At 46.0% G+C, this 21,495-nt stretch overlaps 1 pseudogene across 1 annotated transcript; it reads left to right on the top strand.

Moving 5' to 3' along the window:
- Positions 1-212: 212 nt before the first annotated feature.
- LOC309330033 (mediator of RNA polymerase II transcription subunit 22 pseudogene) lies at positions 213-1,179 on the top strand (annotated as a pseudogene). The gene has a single exon. The product of its transcript is annotated as a mediator of RNA polymerase II transcription subunit 22 pseudogene (transcript).
- The last annotated feature ends 20,316 nt before the right edge of the window (positions 1,180-21,495 follow it).

Raw genomic sequence — 21,495 nt, 5'->3', positions numbered from 1 at the left:
CTTCAGGATTTCTGTTGTAGACTGCCTCCTTGTGATGTATTTCTGTTGGGGACCGCCTCCTCCTGTGATGCATGTATGATGTTTGGGGGGTGGTGGTCCAGAGCTACAGGACGGGCAATTTCAAAAGTCTATATAAGGGCTTGCACACCATTGCTCAGGGAACCTACTCAAGGACTCTATACGGGCTCTTGGATACCCCATAAGCGAAAAGGAGCGTTTTTTCCTATAACAAGATTGTCTCCTTGCTACCACAATGTTGCAGCAGCGTGTGCTCCCCCAGAGCAAGGAAACCTTCCTTCAGTCTTACAACAAGAGGCTGAAAGATGACATCAAGTCGGTCATGGATAACTTCAGAGAGATAATCAAAGCTGCAAAGATTGAGGAAGAAACCCAAGTTTCTCGGGCAACCCAAGGCGAGCAGGACAACTATGAGATGCATGTCAGAGCTGCAAATATTGTTCGGGCTGGTGAGTCTCTTATGAAGCTTGTCTCTGACCTAAAACAGTTCCTGATCCTCAATGACTTCCCTTCCATCAATGAAGCCATCAACAATGGGAACCAGCAGTTGCGCAGCCTTCAGGAGGAATGTGACAAGAAACTTATTGCCCTGCGTGATCAGATCTCCATAGACCTCTATGTGCTGGAAGAAGAATATTACTCTTCCGGCTACAGTCTGTGTGACAGCAACAACCTCCTGCTGTGTGAAGCATATAGGAGACAGGAGCCAACCACGTCCTTTCCAGACCGAGCCATGCCTCTGGAGGCTGCCATGCATGGAGCAGACCTGATGGAGCATGCCTGAAAAGGGAGCCCCTGCAATTCTCCACAGTTTCGTGGCATTTTGACAGTTGAACGGTCTGGTGGTGCCAGTTTGCCTGAATACTCGGTTGCAACATGCTTGTGGCGATGTTCAAAGTAGGATTTTGTGGGGGGCGTTAATTGTAAAAATGTATATTCCTCTAATTGTTAACAAATTGTTTGAATAAAGTCAATTTTTATACATACGAAAAAAAACCCCAAACAATTTCCAACACAGCTGCAAACTGAGGAAGACCCCAGCTTTAAAAGGCTGGATCACGTTTAGCGTTTGGGGCTTCCTCCGCTCGCTGATCACCTTGCCAACTCAGATCCCACCCTGCTCCGCCTTGCTAAGCGGCCCAGGCGAGGCCCCCTTCACCTCCACCCTCCCGCCCCACATCCGGCCTTCGCCCTTATTTCTTGTCCCGGAGAGTCCTTGCTACGATCGCTGGGGTTTTTTTTAGTGCAGGGGGATTTTGGAGAGGTCGCTTGTGCCCACTCTGCGTTCTCAGCTTGGCTAAAAGAGCCATGCAAGGTAAGCTGGTTTCCCCCAGCCCCTGCTGACACCCCAATGCAATATCTATGAGCTTTTTTTGGGGGGGGTGTCTTTCTTCCCCGAATTGTGCGCCACGGGACGCAGCTGTGCACATCGTGCGCCGTGTGGATTAGGAAGGTGGATTTGTACCGAGTCGCACTGTTGCTGCATCTGGTCTAGTATTGTCCACACTGACTGGCAGCAGCAGCAGCAGCAGCAGCAGCAGCGTTCTCCGGGGTTTCAGGCGGGGGTCTTCTCCCTGCCCTGCCCGGAGATGCCGGCGATTTCTGCATGCCAAGCAAGCGATCTAGCGCTCTGGGTGCTCGGTTTGGAGACGGGAAGTTTGAAAAAGCGCGCCAGGCTTGTAGAGGGCGGAGGCAGGCAAGGGCATCGCATGAAGAGGATCTTGGATTTACCGAGCCTGCAAGTCTCGGTTTTGCGGCTGGATCCAGGCCCTGTTTACTCCCGCCTATCGATCCCGACGGGATTTATCACTCCTCCGGAATAGGGCGCCATCGATCGGCTTGGGATATTTGTAAGACGTGTCAGAGCCCGTGATCGATTTCGCTCCTGGAGAAATTGCTGTCTAGAGTTGCACTGCAGCCTCCTGGGGATTTGGGGCTGTCTAGGGTTGTGGCCGCCGCCTTTGGAAGAGCTGTACAGGGTGGCGATATTTATTACGTTTTTTTAGCGAGGCCTGTATGCCGTTTAATAAAAACAAACTGTAAGCGGGTTAGCATAGATGATATAAAATAGCCATTAAAAAGCATTAAAAAGAGACTTTTGAGAACAGTATATCATAATTATCGAATTATAGATCAAATAAACAGATTTTAGAAACAAATGTGCACAATGCAAGCACTGTAAGCTATAAAGGCATTGGGGTTATTATGATCCGCACCAGATCGAGGGCTACTTTCCTTTAAGCTTGTCTGGAAGTTACTGTGCAGTAACTGCCTATTTCCATTGAAGGATAAACACTGTATTTGCTCAGATACACTCATTTCCTATGCTGCAGGGCTGACGATCGCTGGTACCCAAAATAGTTCCCAGGATTTAGGCTTCGTTAGTTCAGATGAAACCCCCTGGCTGACAGGCACAGGGACATTTCCCCCAGTACAGTAGCTGGGAAGCTAATTGATTCACCGCCACCCAGGACGGAAATGCCATAAGGACTAGAAACGTCAGTCGTTGTTTTTAAAGTCACGTAGTTTAATCAGAGTATTAATCAACAAGCAATTGTTTACAAGCCAGCACGTTGACGCTACAAGACAAGACCTGTGGGGGTGTCCCTGCAGAGGCAGAGATTATTTGGTTTGCTTGAGATAACGCAGGGAGGAGGGAGGGGCTGGTTGTCTTCCAAGTTGTGATAATATTATTAGTAATATTAGCCAAGGTGATTGCAAATGATTAGTGGCCAGTTACTGGGATGTGGGTGGCGCTGTGGGTTAAACCACAGAGTCTAGGACTTGCTGATCAGAAGGTCGGCGACGGGGTGAGCTCCCATTGCTCACTCCCTGCTCCTGCCAACCTAGCAGTTCGAAAGCACGTCAATGTGCAAGTAGATAAATAGGTACTGCTCCAGTGGGAAGGTAAACGGCGTTCGCCAGAAGTGGCTTAGTCCCGCTGGCCACATGACCCGGAAGCTGTACGCCGGCTCCCTCGGCCAATAAAGCGAGATGAGTGCCGCAACCCCAGAGTCGGCCACGACTGAACCTAATGGTCAGGGGTCCCTTTACCTTTTTACTGGTTAGTCAATGGCTACTTTGAGTAGAACCAACACTGAACACCCCTTATAGTTTTTGTTAACCCACACTAACTGTTTTTGTGAGGTAGGGGTACCCATATGCTTCTGTATTATTCCTTGGCTCTGGTCCTCTGGTGGGAGATTCTCCTCGCATTGCAGTATCAAGATGGCTGGCATTCTGCTGAATGCGCCAGGCGGGCCTTGACAATATTTTGATGTTTTCTCCTTCCCGAGCAAAAATACCCATCTGCGAGAGCAGATTGGCAAAGGGGGTTTGGGGTTTTGCAGAGCATGTGTTCTGGAGCAGGGCTGTGTCCCAGAGGGGGCCGCAGAAGAGATGGCTTGCCTTAATTTTCTCTGTCACATGAAGTGCTTCTTCAGAAGAGCTGCGGATCTGCAAGCACAAACCAGCCGGCTACTTGTGTCATTCGTGAACTGTGGAGGGTATTGTTGCGACAACCAAATTTAAGTCTTTCCTTTGGAATAACATCACAGCCAAAGTTGTTCATATCAGTTGCTCTGATGTTGCATATTTAAATTAGCACGCTTGTGGAGAGGGGGGCTGTATCTTGGGGTGGGGGCCAAAGAAAGAGAAGAAAATACAGTGAAAAAATGAATTTTCATTGGAGCCAAGGGAGACGCCTGGTCCAAACCAGTGTGCATTGCTGTTTCAGTAGCATTTCTGCCAATGATAATTTTAAAATTCTGTCTCTCACTTGCTTTATGAGCACTCTGTATTGAGCACTGCAGTCTCACATGATTAGGAAGCTGCCTCGTGTGGAGTTGGGACTGTTGGCCCATCATTCTCAGTAATGTTGACTCAGACTGGCAGCAGCTTCCCAAGGTTGCAGGCAAGCATAATTCCTGGTCCTAGCAATTATTGCATGCAGAAGGTCCCAGGTTCAGAGCAGATGCTCTGCCACTGCGTTAGCAGCCCTTGAAACAGGGAGCTTTTTTATACTGAATCAGACAATTGGTCCACCTGGCACAGTGTTACTACACTGGCTGGCAGCAGCTGCCACAGGTTTCAAATTGGATATTCTCAGCCCTACCTGGAGGGAGACGCTGGGGATTGAATCTGGGACCTTCTGCCATCCTGTGCTCTGCCACTGAGTTACGCCTCGTTCCTGATTATAGCACAGCGCACCATGTATCTTTATACATCAGCAGAGTAGATTTTTTTGGCTCCATGTGTCAGGACTTCAAAGCTCACAGCAGGCAGCAAGATGCTGATAATGGGAAGAGATTTTTTTTTTTTGCTTCCTTTCAAAGGAAAGAGCCTCTTCATTATCAGCTTCTTGCTGTCTGCCCTGTGTGGTTGAACTGAGCAGTTTCAGATGCGCAGGATAGCGCTCTTGCACACCCACAACCAGCAGGATCACCATCCTGTCACATCAGCCAATGGGGGCGGGAGATCCTTAGTGCTGGGTTTCAGCCTCAAACAAGTGCAGGGGTTGCTTTAAAGTCCTTTGCCCAAAGCATGCTGAGAAGCAGGTTGTGCTAATCCTGTCAGCAACAGGCTAGGGGTCAGCAGGTAGGGGAGCAGAGGTTGGGAATGGGCACAGTTCATGAAATAGTCAGATCCTGTTTTTCAATTATATTTGCATTGCTTCTTTCAATTTCTCATATTGCATCTGATCATTTGTTTATTGCGTCTCAGGTTGTTTTCTATGGGATTTGAATGTTTATGCCACAAAATGCAGTGTAGGAAAGGAAGCGCTACAAATGCAATTAAAAACTACGTGGTGTCTAGCGCAGTAAATCAGAGGCTACAACAGGGAGAGGAAAACCATTAAGTGACTTGCCGAGGCCCTCAGCAATTTTAAAGTGGCGGGGAAGAGTGGGATGGAGGGCTTTAAATTCTGGGCCTCTACAGTCAAACCTTGGTTCCTGAATGCCGAAAGTAACTGCTCCAGTTTTTGAACGATTTTCGGAAGCCGAACATACTGTGCACCTTCCGTTTTGAGTTTCCCTATTGTATCAAGGCTTCTGCTTTTGGTTGTCAGAACGTTTCGGAAGTCAAGCAGTCTTCTGGAATGGATTACGTTTGACAACCGAGGTTTGACTGTACTACTGTTTGGCCCAATATAGGGCAGAGGTGGGGAACCTCAGGCTGGGGGTGGGGGTCAAATAGGTTTGGAGTCTGGCCAACACCAGGCCAGAGCAGGTCATGTGATAACTGCCTGGCTTCTGCAAAAGGTTCTTGAGATCATCTGTCCTTGTGGACCTGATAAGGTTTTGGGGTGCTCCACATAGCAGCCCATCTTTGGACTCAAATGGACTCCACAAATGAGAGAGAGAGAGAGAATGTGCGTGTGTATAGATAGATAGATAGATAGATAGATAGATAGATAGATAGATAGATATAGATAGGATAAAAACCAGGCACAACCATTTTCCCCCTGATTATTTTATTAACATGCTAAAAGTCAGTCCACAAAGCAGCTTCTGTCAGTGCCCCGTGGTGACGCTGATTGCCATTTGCAGAGGGGCCCGTTGGAGGTTTTCCGCAACCAGAGTAGGGGTGGTGGAGCGGCTTGCCAGTGCTCGAGAGTTATGTGGCAGCCATCTTTGTAGCGGGTTCTGGCCCAACAGCAGGCTGGCCCTGGAGCAGAGGGCGCGTGGATCTCGCCAAGGACAGTCCTTTCCCGTCGGTGGGATTGCGGGGCCCTTGTCATTGGGCTGTAGGTTTAGCTCAGGGCTTGGTAATAGGGAAATGAGACCCGCTGGAATTAAAAATTGGTGATGGTTTAAGGATTTGCCCCTTCCCTCTCCCCGTCTTGTGGGAGCAGATCTGTTTCAGTTTTCTGTAGCCCAGGCTGCATTATGCACCATAGTTTTAAAGCATATTGCTTTCCTCAAATAATCCTGGGAACTGTAGTTTAAGGGTGCTGGGAATTGTAGCTTGGGGTGAGTTCTGCAAACTACAGTTCCCAGGATTCTTTTGGGAGGGTGTTTAAATGTATGATGAATATGCAGCCCCAGTTTTAATCCAATTATCTGGACCAGTAAATTCCCATTCTTAGTTCAGATCTTTTACTCCCTTCTCACTACTTCTGAGTCTTAGCAAATGGCTCTGAATTAGTAACTGTTGTGGCAGTGGTTAAGGAATCCATGAAGGGTGTTGTTTTTTGTCACGTCTGCAGGAATTGAGTATATTCTGGGGGGGGGGGGGAGATATAGTATGCAAGAGATCAGATGCCTATTAAGTCTATTAGAGTTTTGGGGAACGCTCAGGTAGCACAAAGCTCAATGGAATTTGCTCTCTTGGCAGATTCTTTCACTGGCTTGCAGCTGACCTCTGGCAGATCATATCTTAATTGCGTATGTTAAAATTCTCTGGGTTGTCGTGAGGATAATATGGAGAAGGGGAGAGCCATGTTAAGCCACCTTGAGCTCTCTGGAGGAACAGGTGGGATAAATACGCAATAATATTTTTTAAATGAGAGATTTAAAACCTGACAAGTTTGGCTATCTCAGTATTGATGATTTTGAAATCTGAACATTTGCTCTTAAGGATTTCATGTGAGGTGTGTTTTGCACACCGGGGCTGGTGGCGGGGGCGGAGAGACTTGTGGATCGTGTCTCAATGGTGGCGCTCATGCCATTCATGTTTGGATCTAATACTATGGTGTTCAGGTTCGGAGCACAAAACCTATAAATAACTTATCTTTTCCCCCTATGAATGTTCTCAGAATGGCTTTTTAATTTGCCATTTCTAATAGGAATTTCTTTCCTGATCCCAAATATATGTGGAATGCCCTCTCATCAGATGCCAAACAGATAAACACATACATGATTTTTAGAAGGCAGCCCTGTATATGGAAGTTTTTAATGTTTTATGGTGTTTTTATACTTTGCTGGAAGCCACCCAGAGTCAGATGGGTAGCATATAAATAAAAAACTATTATTATAATTATATATCTATATATATCTATATATTGGAGGGGGTGGGGGAAGAGCAGCTATAAGGCTTTTCATTTTATTTACTAGCAAACAAACCCTGAATTGGGCAGTGGGCAAGTCTGACCTGACCTGCCAAACCACAGTGGGGTGTAGCAGCAGGCTAATTTTTCAAAGTGCAGACATTTTTAAAAAACGCATTAAAATATTACAAGTCTAGCAACGGCTATCTTCTCTACCTCTGTTCCAAGGCTGGCCTGCCCCCTTCTCTTCCCTGCCTCTCCCCACCCTGCCCACTGCAATCTAGCGCTTTCTCAATGGCTTTCAGTGAAGGGACGTTGGCTACGCGGCTATCATCATGGCTATTGGAAAGTGGGAGCGCCCTCCCGTGGGTGAGTGGCACGTGAGCTTGAGGGTAGCCCCCTGTTTTGTTTGTTACCCCCCTCCCCAAACTCCGGAGAGGGTCCAAGCCCCACGCTTGCTTTGAATATATTACAGTACGTGCAAAAAAATAAATATCACTAGCCCCACCTAATACGGGTAGGATAAGGGGACGTTAGGGTAAGGCAGGCTGTGTGTCGTGGCGGAGGGGTGGGGGGTGGCATGGGAGACGGGAGAGGTGGGTTTGGTGCCGCTGCAGCTGCTGCCGTTCAGGGACTGGGGTCCTTTTTCCGTTTCTGGAAGCGCCGGAACTTCCCCTGGATGGCGAGGGCGGCCTTCTCCGTCTCGGGCGCATTCAGGTCAATGTCTACTTCCTCTTCTTCTGCTTCTACCACCTTCTTGGCACTCCCCGCTTTGTCTGTGTGGAGAATCAACAGGTGCACGCATTGAACACAGAGTAAGGATTGGCACTGTAGCGGACATTGGCACAAAAGTGATCGAGAGGGTGGAGCGACTCTGCTGCAAGGGAAGGTTGCAGCGTTTCGGACTTCTTAGCTCAGAGAAAAGGCAAATAAGCAGCAACATGATAGACGTTTATAAAGTTATTCCAGGCAAGGAGAAAGTGGATATAGAGTTTTTCTCCCTCCCTTATTGTTGTTGGCCACTCTGAGCCCGGCTTCGGCTGGGGAGGGCAGGATATTCTCCTGGTATGCCCCACGGAGGACCTTAAGGTCCATAAATAGCAACACCCTAGAGGTCCCGGGCCCTAAGGAAGTTAGATTAGCCTCAACCAGAGCCAGGGCCTTTTCAACACTGGCTCCGGCTTGGGCCCTGCAGGATCTGATTCTTTCTGCAGGGCCTGTAAGACAGAGTTATTCCACCTGGCCTTTGGCTTAGAATCAATTTGATCCCCCCCCTTCCCCCCCCTCTCCTCCTGTGATGAGGCTGCATTTTAATGTTTTAATTGTTTTAATGCTGTATTTTAATCTTGTTTTTTAAGTTGTATTTCAGTCAACTTGTTTTTATTATTGGTCGTTAGCCGCCCTGAGCCCGGTCTTGGCTGGGGAGGGCAGGGTATAAATAAATTTACTACTACTACTACCATTATTATTATTATTATTATTATTATTGAATTTATGGACATCCAAGAAAACGGATGGTTCAGGCAGATAAAAGAATAAACCAGGTGAGGGGAGCCGATGGGTCTCAAACCCTCAATGAGTTAGGGGCTTCCCCTGCATGCGAAGACAGGTTCTGGAGAGTTGAGTGGGCAAGACCAATAGTGGGTCCAGAAGGCAGTTTCTGAACATGCTGTAGAGGGAAGTGAGGGCAGGTGGGACTTGTCACCTGGGAAGGTAGCTCATCTAGGGGGAGGAAAACTTTCATCCTAAACCTTCACTGCCTTGCGGCTGTACTAATCCGTGAGGAAGGCTTCGGGAGTAAACACTGAGCGGGGCATCTTTGGGAAAAGAGAAGGAGCAAACCCTAGACAAAAACAGAGTGGAGTCCCTAAGATGGTTGGCTGGAGCCTTGTACAGTGGTACCTCTGGTTACATACGCTTCAGGTTACAGACTCTGCTAACCCAGAAATAGTACCTCGGGTTAAGAACTTTGCTTCAGGATGAGAACAGAAATCGTGCTCCGGCGGCGCGGTGGCAGCGGGAGGGCCCATTAGCTAAAGTGGTGCTTCAGGTTAAGAACAGTTTCAGGTTCAGAACGGACCTCTGGAACAAATTAAGTACAGTGGTGCCCTGCAAGACGAATGCCTCGCAAGACGGAAAACCCGCTAGACGAAAGGGTTTTCCGTTTTGGAAGCGCTTCGCAAAACAAATTTCCCTATGGGCTTGCTTCGCAAGACGAAATGTCTTGCGAGTTCCTGCGGGTTTTTCCCCCTTCCCCCCCCCTTTTCCTAAGCCGCTTATCAGCTGATCCGCTAAAAGCCGCTAAACCGTTAATAGCGCTAATCTGCTAAGGTGTCAATGGGCTTGCTTCGCAAGACGAAAAAACCACTATACGAAGAGCCTCACGGAACGGATTAATTTCGTCTTGCGAGGCACCACTGTACTTAACCCAAGGTACCACTGTATACCTCCTTCCGGCAACTCCTGCAGCCAAGCTAGTGCCAAATATTTTGCTCTTCTTTCCTTTGGACCATATCAGCGATGCTAAGAAGGGGGTCTTGTCATCTGGGCAGCTCAGGACCTCCACACACACTGCCCAGACATGTGCCCCAGAGAGGTCATTTTGGTGCGTCTAATGCAGCAAAAACCATGTAGAAGGCAGCAGTTATGAGTTACGGTCACAGCTGGCACTGTGGTTATCAAGCGGTTTTGTTGTAAGCCAGAAATCTCAGGAGATAAGCTATTTTTGGCTTACAACAGTTTGACTTGGCCCCCAGAGGTGTGCTCCATGGTCTTTCAAGAGAAATGGATGCTAACAAGCTTCTCGCTGGACTACAACTCCCATCAACGCTGAACATTGGTCACGCTGGCTGAGGCTGATGGGGATCGGAGTTCAACAACAGCTGGAGGTCACCACATTGGCGACCCCTGACATGACTGAAATGACCCTGTTCAGCACGGTATAACTCAGCAACTGTTGTTTGAAGGAGACAGAGGGCCATGGCTTCTGTGTCCCCCGGCAGCAGACACCACTACAAAGAGGACTACAGATCCCTCAGCCAATCAGCCATTGGTTAGGTCAGCGTGTCAGACTGCAGCTCCCATTAACCCAACAAGTATGGCCCATTGGCTAGGGATGGAGGGAGCTGCAGTCCTACAGAATCTGAAGGACCACAGGTTATCCTGCCCCTGTTTCACAGGCCCGAACAATATAACAATCATTTGGCAGCTGCTAGGTAGTTTTGGTTCTTAAGAGCCAATAAACTCAGGATGCTGCCAGCCTTCACCCACATAAGCTGTCATGTTCAGTCTTCACTCTGCTCCCATTTTTGATGATCCGTCCCAACCACCCAAATCCTGCCCTAGATCTGCTCCTCCTCCCACTCCACAGGGTCAGTATATTTAAATCAAATCGACAGAGAGTGCCGAATTACCCAATAAACAGGCTTGGCACGTGCTTAGGGTGTCAGCTAAGAGCAGCAGTGAAAGAAAAAATTATTGAAGAATTTGACATTTGATATTTAAAAAAGCATCAAAGTCGTCATCTAGAAGTAGCTGCTTTCATTTCAGCATGCATCTCAGTTTTGTGAGATTTTGAAAAACAATTTTTTATTGTATGGTTCAGCATTGCTTTCATTTTGAATTACCTATGGGGGGAACCATATCTTTTCAGTGCTTAGGGCCTTAATCTGGCCCAGCTGCTGTTAGGCAGAAACCTGGATGAGGGTATTGAATGTGATGCCCTCAGATATTGGTGGACTACAATTCCCATCATCCCTGACCACTGGCCATGCTGGCTGGGTAATGGGAGTTAGCGTCCAGGAGGGCACCACATTGGTGTCCCCTGATTTAGGAGAACATGTACATGTGCCAATTGTCAGTTGTAAAAATAAAATAAAAATTTTATTATTTATATCCCGCCTATCTGGGTTTCCTCAGCCATTCTGGGTGGCTTCCAGCACATAAAAAATAAAATAAAAAAGCACTTTTTAAAAAAGCATCCAAATGGGAAGCCAAAAAAGGAGCAACACTCTTCAGGACATTTGAAGTAGCCATTTATGCCTGCCCTCCACCAGGGATGCGGCCTGCCTGCATTTTGAACTCGGGACATCGGTGCCAGAGCACAGTCTACTCTTTGAGTAGGCCCTGTGAGTGCGCTGACCTTCACGGCCTAGCCCTGCCCTGCCCTAGAGGTGGGCAGGGCAGCATGGATATTGGGTTGCCTAGCAACCACAGGCAGAGAGCTGCAAGGGCAGAAAGCATCGCAGCCTCCAGGTTGCCTAGCAACCGTTAGCTGACCGGGGGGGGGGGGGTCTAAGTACCACTGCCTCTATTCCTCCCACCCTTTCTTTCTTTGCAGTTCTGTGAATGACAGCCCGCCTTACTCAGGCCACAATCACTGTCTAGAACGGGGACAAAGTGTGTGGAGGGTGGGCGTGGAAGTTGGAAGGGAGGTGTGTGCTCACACATTAACTTCCCCACATTTTTATCTGTCCCATTAGCTCCAAATGTGTGGGAGGATAGGAGTCTTAAGTCCAGCAACATCTAGAAGAGGAGGTTAAGGGGTGATATGATAGCCATGTTCAAATATATAAAAGGATGTCACATAGAGGAGGGAGAAAGGTTGTTTTCTGCTGCTCCAGAGAAGCGGACACGGAGCAGTGGTTCCAAACTACAAGAAAGAAGATTCCACCTAAACATTAGGAAGAACTTCCTGACAGTAAGAGCTGTTTGACAGTGGAATTTGCTGCCAAGGAGTGTGGTGGAGTCTCCTTCTTTGGAGGTCTTTAAGCAGAGGCTTGACAACCATATGTCAGGAGTGCTCTGATGGTGTTTCCTGCTTGGCAGGGGGTTGGACTCGATGGCCCTTGTGGTCTCTTCCAACTCTAGGATTCTAGAGGGTCACAGGTTCTTCTCCCTTCTAGTTGAACATAATTCCACCCCCCGCTTTCAGTTGATAGAACCTTTTTTTAAAAATAATAATCTTACATTCACAAATATAACTAAGTGGGGGGAGGGTAAGGACAATATATATAACATTAAAAAAAAAAAGGAATGAAAGGGAGCTAATATATGAATAACAAAAACCCCACCATCATTTCATATTAAGGATTTTAGTATTATTATTAATTATAATTATAATAATAGATATTCACACTGTTGTGAATATCTATTATAATAATAATAATAATAATAATAATAATTAATAATAATACTAATGCTGTCAACTCTCAAGTAGAAAAGGGTCCCTGGTTCAATCCTCAGAATCTGCAGGTAGGACTGAGAGAACCATCTCTGAAACCCAGTCAGTTGCTGCCAGTCAGTGTGGACAATACAAAGCCAGGTGGGCTGATGTTTTCACTTCGTATAAAGCGTCTCCCTATGTTCCTGAGGTAATTCATGTTTGATTAAAAAGAGTGTGCGTGCATGTAGGAAAAACATTGTTTTGATTATGTTACCTGACCCAAAGCAAAGGCATGTGGTCAAGTTTAATAATGAAAAAATCAGTTGTAAGTTCTTAAGTTCTTATGGGCTGCTTAGTCATTAACTCTCCTGCCCTTAATTAAGTCTGAGAACATATTACAGGCTTAGCATGCATCTGGGTTGTTCTTTTTCTCAATTTGGATCAAAGCCAGTCTGGGCGGAAACACACCAGTATGCAATATTTCATTTTTAAAAAATGACAGGATCGATATGGATTTTGGCTCATGTTTTCTGTGCACTACGTACTTCCAAACCTGCGATGGGAGAGCACTGAATTCAGAGTAAATGGAAGTGTGATGGAAAGGAAGACAACCCACTCCACCTGGAAAAGGTGAGGTCACTGAACACACTCTTGGGCTGGGGCATTGTTTATGTGGTTTTGTGTTACTGATTTTAATTTTTTGCATCTTTATTTTTAGATCTTACAATGCCATACATATGATTTCTGTTGAAATTATTCAGTTTGGTTGTGCGCTTCCTGATATGCTTTATTTATTGTTCATGACTACTTTTGTTATGTCTGTAAATATGTAAACTTTTTTTACATGTTGTAAGCCGCCTAGATTTCTGAGTAGTGATGTATGGAAGTGAGAGCTGGACCATAAAGAAGGCTGATCGCCGAAGAACTGATGCTTTTGAATTCTGGTGCTGGAGGAGACTCTTGAGAGTCCCATGGACTGCAAGAAGATCAAACCTATCCATTCTTAAGGAAATCAGCCCTGGGTGCTCACTGGAAGGACAGATCCTGAAGCTGAGGCTCCAATACTTTGGCCACCTCATGAGAAGAGAAGACTCCCTGGAAAAGACCCTGATGTTGGGAAAGATGGAGGGCACAAGGAGAAGGGGACAACAGAGGGTGAGATGGTTGGACAGTGTTCTCGAAGCTACCAGCATGAGTTTGACCAAACGGCGGGAGGCAGTGGAAGACAGGAGGGCCTGGCGTGCTCTGGTCCATGGGGGTCACGAAGAGGCGGACACGACTAAACAACAACAAAGCCACCTAGATCATGGTTTTAGCTATGGAAAGGTGGAAACAAATAAGATGATGATGATGATGATGATGATGATGATGATGATGATGATGATATACACAGGCCTCTAATGCAAATGAATGACAAAAGGAAGCTGGATCTCTGTGGAAAGTTGGAGGGGAGATTTTTTGGGGGTGCAGATTTTGCCAGCATTCCTTACTGCTATTCTTGCTGCCACGTCTAATTCCCCATCGTGCAAGGAAGAAGACCACCAACAAGTTTCACACATACTCCTCCGACTCCTGCTCCCCACTCGAAATAAAATACAAAAGAGGGGTGCTTTCTCCCCCTCCTTGTTCTGATGTAACCCCCACCTCTCAAATTTTTGCAGAACATTCAGAATTTCAAATGTTGGAGCAACAATGTCCCAAACTTCCCGCTTCTCAGTACTGAGCCGCCTCTTCCTGCACCTGGCCCTTTAAGGAAATTTCCATGGTCCTGATTACATTTGCTCTACATTTTGCCAGACCTGACTGCCGGTCTGGAGCAAGAGATGGAGACCAGGGTTCAAATGCCTCATTCAGCCATGAAGCACCTTGCAGGATTGATGTGTGGATGACATGGGAAGAGGGAGAACCACACGCAGCCCCTTGAGTGCCCTGGAGAAAAGGTAGGAGCTTAGAGAACTAACTCTCAAGCAACAAGCCAGTAGAGAAGGGGAGGGAGAGTTAATGGCAGCTCCTTCTTGGTCCTTTTATACCAAGACAGACGATTGGTCCATCTAGCTCAGCACTGACTGGCAGCAGCTCTCCAAGGTTTCAGAAAGGAGCCTTCTCCCGGGTCTACCTGATGATACGGGTGGTGTTCTGGGTTAAAACACAGAGCCTAGGACTTGCCGATCAGAAGGTCGCAACGGGGTGAGCTCCCGTTGCTCGGTCCCTGCTCCTGCCAACCTAGCAGTTCGAAAGCACCTCAAAGTGCAAGTAGATAAATAGGTACCGCTCCAGCGGGAAGGTAAACGGTGTTTCCGTGCGCTGCTCTGGTTCGCCAGAAGTGGTTTAGTCATGCTGGCCACATGACCCGGAAGCTGTACGCCGGCTCCCTCGGCCAATAAAGTGAGATGAGCGCCGCAACCCCAGAGTCGGTCACGACTGGACCTAATGGTCAGGGGTCCCTTTACCTTTACTTAAGCAGATGATCAGTTGTGGAACTGCGACCCTTCCCCAACAGGAGAATCTGCCTTATACGCACCTAACGGAAATAAGACTGATTTTTACAAGAATTTGGAAGAAAAACTGTTGGAATACGCAGACCAGAAGATAATTGTGATGGGAGATATGAACGGAGTGGTATCAGCAGAGATGGATAGATTGAGAAATAATGGATCAAAAGAAGGAAAATTACCTAAAACTTTTTTTGAAATGGTCAAAAACTGCAATTTAATAGATATCTGGAGGCTACGACACCCAATGGAGAAACAGTTTACTTTTTATTCGGAACCAAACCAGTCAATGTCTAGAATCGATCAAATTTGGATATCAAATGAATTAACGCCAAGAATCCTCCAAGTAGAAATTCAACCGAGAGTTATCTCAGATCATAGTCCCATCAAACTAGAAATCAAAGGATTTGAAGAAAGAACTTTCAGATGGAAACTGAATGATTATTTATTGGATGATCGGAAAATTGTGCAAGACGCACAGAAGAAATTGAAAGAATATTTTGAAGACAATTGCAATAAAGGAACGAGGATGAACACCGTGTGGGACGCAAGCAAGGCGGTGATGAGAGGCTTTTTTATACAGCAGAATTCGATCAAGAAGAAAAATCGAGAGAAAGAAAAGAAAGAAATTTTAAAACAAATTATGGAAAACGAACAAAAACTAATCAGGAAACCAAACAATGAAAGAATTAAGCAAAGTATCAAGGTTTTACAAACTAAATTTGCAATGATGATAAACAAGGAGGTGGAATGGAATATAAAAAAACTGAGACAAAAGAATTTCGAATTCGCAAACAAGTCAGGAAAATGGCTTGCCTGGCAGACTAAGAAAAGGAAGGAGCAAAATACAATAAATAAAATTGAAGTGGGAGGAACGGAGATAAATAACCCCAAAGATATTAGGAAAGGATTCTTGGAATATTACAGACAATTATATAAAAAGAAAGAAAAGAATAATATGAGGAAAATAGAAAGATATTTAAAAGAGAAAGAGGTGCGAAAGATCCCGACAGAAGCACAAGAAAGGCTGAACACCCCGATAGACATAGAGGAAATAAGAGTGACGATAAAAAAACTGAAAAATGGAAAGGCCCCAGGACCAGTATGCAGCTCAGTATTGTCTACTCTGACTGGCAACAGCTCTCTAGGGTTTCAAACAGGGGCAATGATAAACTCTACACAGTGATGCCTGGGATTGATCCTGCGACCTTCTGCAAAGCAGATGTTCCGCCCCCAAGCGATCAAGGCCCTTCTCCTTTGCAGCCGAGTGTCTTGGCAAGAGCATCCTAGAGGAATAAGCTGTCATGCTCAGCAAAGGGGATCTGTTAGCAGCTGCAGAGTGTCATTCTCCTCTGAGCCTTCCCTTCCTCTCCAGCACTCCGGGATGCCATTGCCTGCCCTTTTTTGTCTGCTCTCTCGTTACAGCAATTTGCCCAAGTGGCATTGAGTGCCCTCGGTCAGACCTTGTCGAGTCGCATTTCCATGGTTAGAGCAGCAGCAGCTCCCTTTAATGAAGGCTTAATGGAGACTCATCAGAACAGAGGAAGCTGCCTTCTACGGAGCCTGTCTTATGGGTTGTCTCCTGTTATACACAGAGTAGACCCATTCATAATAATGAGGCTAAGGCCACATTCACACCATACATTTAAAGCATTATCGCGCCACTTCAAGCAGCCATGGCTTCTCCCCAAAATGCTGGGAGCTGTAGTTTGTTATGGATGCAGAGAGGTGTTAGGAGACCCCAACTCTCCTCACAGAACTACTATTCCCAAAATTATCTGGGAGTGGGTGTTAAACCACTCTGGGAATTGTAGCCCTGTGAGCAGAATAGTTTGTGTGTGTGTGTCTCCTAATGACTCTCAGCACCGTTAACTAATTCTACAGCTCTTTAAATGTGTGGGGAGGGTTTTGTTTTTTGTTGTTTTAACTATTTACTTGTGTTTTCACCTTGAATTTTTATCCTGTGAACTGCCTTGAGATCTTGTGATGAAAGGCACTATATAAATCAAAACAACAACATTATTTGTGGGAAGTCATGACTGCTTTAAATGTATAAACAAACCAAACAACAAACCCCTGTTGCAAAATATGACTCAGCAAAATCGAAAGCAACACGTTGGCCAGAAACAATTACAGTACAGAAAACTTTATGGAATAATGCAAAACACCAAAACTATCAGACTGAAGTCACTGCGCCAGACTTTACACGGCGGAGACTACATAATCGCATGAACACTGTTCCAGAGTACTTTTCAGAGAGAGAGAGAGAGAGAGAGAAAGAGGGAGTTTGGATTTGATATCCCGCTTTATCACTACCCGAAGGAGTCTCAAAGCGGCTAACATTCTCCTTTCCCTTCCTCCCCCACAACAAACACTCTGTGAGGTGAGTGGGGCTGAAAGACGTCAAAGAAGTGTGACTAGCCCAAGGTCACCCAGCAGCTGCATGTGGAGGAGCGGGGAAGTGAACCCGATTCACCAGATTACGAGTCTACTGCTCTTAATGAAGAAATTACACATCTTTCTACTTACGAGTGTTTGTTGAACTAATTTACTGATGAAGAACTGAACGAAACAGTAGTTGCTATCCGGAAACACTGTTTAGCCGAGTTCAGAGTTGGACATCAGAATTGGACATTTGCCGATTCTACAAACCTTTACAAGCTTGATCTCTGCAGGGTAAAGTCTGGCACCATGATTTATTCAAGGACTTCCAGAGACTTCAGTTTGATAGTTTTGATGTTTTGCACTATTCCATAAAGTTTTCTATACTGTAATTGTTTCTGGCCATCGGGTTGCTTTTGATTTTGCTGCTTTAAATGCATGGCATGAATGCGACCTAAGTGAGTCATGTCCATTATTTTCAGTGGCTCTGCTCAAAATAGGACTAATGTTTGATACCCAAAGAGCTGCAAGTCGCCTTCGAGACCCAAATATCTCAGAAGCCCACCCTATACTAAACTAATGGGACTCCCTCCCCCCGTACCATAGAACACCATTCCTGTCCAGATACCATAAGTGCCTCACTATCTGTGCTCTCCAGAAACAACAGAAGACATTTTTTGTTCCTATAAACTTTCCCAGCTGGAGGTCTAGGTCTCTTCCATGGGTTTCTACTTGCTATTGTTTTCAGATTTATCTGCTGTTATTTTCCGCATCATTTAAAAAAACCCAAACTATTTTCCAGCTGTTTTTAATTGCATGTTTTGCATTGCCTTGAAACGTGTGTGGAAGGCGACATAAATAAATAGCCTTGGTTTTTCCCAGGATGGGGCTGCGTGGGGATGATGCCCCTGAGACTGGCAGAGAAGTTGGCAGCCTGGAACAAAGAGGAGGAGACGATGAAGAGAGTGTGTGTGTGTGCACGCCAGCTGCTTTCACTCACCTTTTTCTTCCTGGCCTGGAATCTCACTGGGGGACGGTGACTCATTGGAGCTGAGCTGCAGAGAGAGAGAGAGAGAGAGAGAGAGAGAGAGAGAGAGAGAAGGGCACTCCATTAGAACATACTGTATTTTCGGGCACATGGCCTCATTTGCCTCCAAGCTCCCTTGTCATTCAGACATCCCTGTGTGCGTGTTTGCCTGTCAACGTCACGCAAGGAGAAGCTTCCGGAATAGCTACCAGGGAAAGAGAGGAACTTTATATAGGGTGGGTGTCTCACAGGCACCGCTAGGGATGTGCCGACCTCTCTCTGTACATCTTTTGTTCCTCTTTGAAATGATTTAACCCTGAAACACTTTTCTGTTGTGCGCCAAATTCGTCCCGATGAAAAATCCCAAACCTTTCTTCCTTGTATGGGATTTGCTTCAGCCCCTCGATCATTTTGTTGCGGCCTGTTCCGCAAATGCGTGTAATATAAAAGTCCAGCAGGTGACCTACACCAGGCAAAGTCTCTTTGGGTGGTTTCGAAAGATGAGAATGTGACAAGAGCTTGCTGGATCTGGCCCGTGGCCCCCCAGGGTCCAGCATCCTGTACTCACAGTGGCCAACCAGAAGTCTGTGGGAAATTCGCAAGCAGGACCTGAGAACAAGAGCACCTTCTCATCCTATGGTTCCAGCAACTGGTATTCAGAAGCATTATTGCGGCCAAAGCATACCCTTTGTGAATTTACCCAGTCCTCTTCCAAAGCAAGCCATGTTGGTGGCCCTCATTGCCTCCTGTGGGAGCGAGTTCCATAGTTTAACTATTCACTTTGTGAAGAAGGACCTTCTCTTATTGGTCCCGAATTTTCCAATGTTCAGCTTCATTAGATGAAGCTGGAACAAGGAAGGTGCCCTCCGTGCTTTCGCTTCCTGCCATTTCCCCATTCCAAATCCTCTCCACACTCCACAGACAGCTGGATAAAAGTTATTTTAAGTGAAATTAAATTAAATGCTCGAAATAGTTTTCAGTTAAATCAGTTTTTTTAAAAAAACAGCTATATTAAATGCCACTTTTAAAAATGTGATGTTGCTTAAATACAGGCAGCCCCGTATCTGGAAGTTATTAATGTTTTATTATGTTTTGATTTAACAACAACAACAACAACAAATTTATTATTTATACCCCACCCATCTGACGGGGTTTCTCCAGCCACTCTGGGTGGCTCCCAACAGAATTATAATAAAGTGATAAAACATCAAACATTAAAAACTTCCCTAAACAGGGCTGCCTTCAGATGATTTCTAAAAGTCAGATAGTTGTTTATTTCCTTGACATCTGATGGGTGGGAGCCACTACTGAGAAGGCCCTCTGCCTGGTTCCCAGTAACCTCACTTCTCGCAGGAAAGGAACCGCCACTGAGCTGGACCTCAGTGTCTGGGAAGAACGATGGGGGTGGAGACGCTCCTTCAGGTATACTGGACCGAGGCTGTAAGCTGCCCAGAATGGCTGGGGAAACACAGCCAGATGGGCTGGGTATAATAATAATAATTAATAAATAAATAAATAAATAAAGTCTGAATTTGAAAACTGATAAGCAAGTTAAATTATAAACCAAGGATCCAACTAAGTCCTACTCATAGCTGACTCGTTGAAATTAATGTGTCTAGGTTAGGCTCTGAAAGAACACCTGTTTACTCTGCATCCAGTGTGTTCCCACCACCACCTACTTCGAGTAGTACCATTCACACAACATTAGCCAAAATCCACATCTATCCTGTATTTTTTCTTAAGAAATGCAATGTTTTGATGCATTATCCCCAAGCCAGCTTCAATCTGAATTGATAAAAATAACGACTTAGCTGCATTTTAAGCAGATGTGTTCACAGCCTTAGTCATGTTCCCTAATTCCAATGGGTCTGAGTATGTCTAACATTGGAAACAGCCCCACGTGTTGAGAGCTGTAGCAAAGAGTGAATACCCGTGGCTCCGTAAACCACGTGGTTATTTTCATTTCATCTCCTGGAGAAAAGTTGTTTTTCTCCACCAATTACCAGCTTTGCCTCTGAGAAAATCGGTCTGTACAGTACAGTCTGTTATTGATTATGGCCCTTGTCTTTAGGAAAATATATTTGTTAGACTTTAAGACAGGGGTGGACAACCTCCATAAATTGTTGGACCTCAACTCCCTTCATTCCTGATCATTGCTGGCTGGGGCTGATGGGAACTGGAGGCCCACAGTGTCTGGAGGCCCACAGGTCCCCCACTGCTGCTTTGAGGTGATGTAATACTTTGCTGTTTTTTGTCTTCACAAAATAAAAAAATTCCAGTAGCACCTTTAGAGACCAACTAAGTTTGTTATTGGTATGAGCTTTCGTGTGCATGCACACTTCTTCAGGTTCTTTTGTCTTCACGTAAGTGATCTTGCTCACTGTCCTTGCATTTGTTTAGTGAAATGGCACAAATCTGTTAATCTCACAATTGCCTTGGGTGTCTCAAAACAGACAAAACTGGGTTGCTCAACAGACTTGTGAGCTGCATTGATTGGAGTGGTTTTGCATTTGGCTCCAGAGAAATCCAGCTACTTAATCTGGTTGCAAACCATTATCTCTTGAATTTGTCATCGCAGCCGACGGGTATGCAGTCTTTATTTCAGAAAACGCATAGTTTACAAAATACGGAACCTGATTTAATCATTGGTTTCCCTCCCCTCTGGTGTTCTAAATTATTAGTTCAATTGCCTCAACTTAAATTAATCCTCCCTGACGGGGATGCTTTCAAATCTCCACAGTGGGAGGACAAGAGAAAGTCACTGGGGGGGGGGGGTGATTTTGAGCTGGAAAATAGCAGAAAGGGCAAGGTGCTGCATCTTCTCCACATTTGACTGCCCCAAACAAAAGCAGATCTGAATGGGCTGTTGGGCAACTCTTGCACACATTGGCATGTAATGTGTAGTTCGGGCCTTGAAATACCAAGACTTGCCCAAGCCAAAGGTTGGGAAATTGAGCTGGCATGGGCAAAAAGCCAGTGGTTTTTCATTCCATGTGTCACTTAGCCTGTGGAGCTCACTGCCACAAGATGTGGCCACAAGTGACACCTGCACATTTAACACACTTTTAAAGCACATAGCTTTCCCCACCAAGAATCCTGGGAGCACTAGTTCACAAAACGAGGCTGAGAATTGTAGCTTTGTGAGGGGTAGACCGCAGCTTCAAAGGATGCTTTGGAGAAAATTCATGTCATTTGAACGTACAGCATGGCTGTGAGCCTGTAACCCTAGTTTAGGTAAAGGTAAAGGGACCCCTGACCATTAGGTCCAGTCATGGCCGACTCTGGGGTTGCGGCGCTCATCTTGCTTTACTGGCCGAGGGAGCCGGCGTACAGCTTCCGGCCAGCATGACTAAGCCGCTTCTAGCAAACCAGAGCAGCGCACGGAAATGCCGTTTACCTTCCCGCTGGAGGGGTACCTATTTAT

The sequence above is a fragment of the Podarcis erhardii genome (genome assembly GCF_964252035.2).
Source record: "Podarcis erhardii genome assembly, chromosome: 15".
NCBI lineage: Eukaryota > Metazoa > Chordata > Lepidosauria > Squamata > Lacertidae > Podarcis > Podarcis erhardii.
The sequence above is the reverse complement of the archived record's forward strand: the minus strand, read 5'-3'. Positions and strand labels throughout refer to the sequence as shown.